The sequence below is a fragment of the Propithecus coquereli genome, unplaced genomic scaffold (assembly GCF_000956105.1).
Source record: "Propithecus coquereli isolate 6110/MARCELLA unplaced genomic scaffold, Pcoq_1.0 Scaffold686, whole genome shotgun sequence".
NCBI classification, from domain to species: Eukaryota; Metazoa; Chordata; class Mammalia; order Primates; family Indriidae; genus Propithecus; species Propithecus coquereli.
Genome location: NW_012152907.1, coordinates 126,125 through 127,602, shown reverse-complemented (window position 1 = coordinate 127,602; position 1,478 = coordinate 126,125).

Sequence of the window (1,478 nt, the reverse complement as noted above, 5' to 3'; positions counted from 1 at the left end):
CCCAGGTCCTCTTCCCTGAGGGGCCTGAGCCCCTGGGTGCTGTGCCCTTTGCAGGCTGTCGTGTCCCCAGTGGCCCAGAGCTGGGCGTGGGAGCATCCGAGGACATCCAGTGGTCACCGGAATATGGAACATCCCTCCCAGCCCCCGACGTGCTGCAGCCACCCCGGCTCCCAGGAGGAGCTGGGTCGGGTAGCCCCGCCAGCGTGGGGACTCCTCTGCTTGCTGGCACGAAGAACCCAGAGTGACCGGGCAGCTGCCATGGTTTATGTTTCGTGTGACGCTTACTGTGTCCTTGGTGATGGGGCTCCTCCCCTCTCCACCCCAGGACCCAGAACCTAAAGTTGTGGGGATGAGAACCCCACTTCCTCAGGGGGCCACTAGGAGTCCTGGGGAGCTGGGCAGCCCTGGGGCCCGGACCTTGCATTCAGCTGTGGAAGCAGCACCCGGTCACCCTGGGGCTCCAGGCGCCTATTCCCGGGATGTCCCCATCTCCAAACTTCTCATCTTGCTCTGCCCGGCCCCTGGACCAGCCAGCTCTGCGTTACCTGGTCAGCATGTCTCTCCCCACGCCGAGTGGTGACACAGTGCTCTGTAGAAGCCGTGCCCTGGGGGTGCTTTGCTGTCGCATGGCCGTGTAGGGCCACCTGAATGAGCTGCGGGGCAGGTCTCAGTGAGTGACATGTGTGCAGGTGGTTGTCACTCGTCACAGACAGGCGCTGGTCTTCAGGCATGGGGGACACTGCGAGGTCCATGGGTTGGATCGTACCAGCTTCTGTTCTACAACCGAAGATGGTCAAAAGTCTTGTTTGTATCTTCAATAAAATCAAGTGCGAAAAGACAGTGACCTTTTGATAATACTTAGTGTTCCAAACGTACAACAATTACATGTTCACTGTCTTACAATAAATCCCCACAGGGTGTCACACACCTGCAGAGTCATCCTGCAGGTGACAGCAGGGAGAATGGCACCTCAATGGTGAGTTTTAAACCAGCCTTTGTTTTTGCTGTGTAGGGTTTTTAGGTTTTTTTGTAACATTTTTCAAATCGTAAACGTTGGACTTTGTATTTCAATGTACACTCAGAGTAATGGCATTTGGGAGCCTATGACCAAAAATCAAACAAAACTTGTAACTGGCCATGGATCTGAATAAACCTGTTCTTGCTTCCGAGTCTTCCAGCGCCTCTGCTGGATCTCTGGTCAGGGCCCCACACGGGGCCCCCGAGCACTCGGCACCTGCAGAAACGGCCGCTGGACACCCCTTTGTCCCTTCGCCCCAGAGTCCTCCAGCCTGGTTGTCATTTGTGCTCCTCGCCCAGGGGCATGGTCAGCTCACTTGCAGCAGCAACGTCGAGGCGCCTGTTAGCACTGCGCTGCCTGGACGGGAAGAGCGGGGGCCCCGGGAGCCCAGCCCGTGCTGCCTCTGAGCTTTTGAGTTTTGCCTTCTCATCGACAGATCAGAATTGGCCTTAAAGTCAAA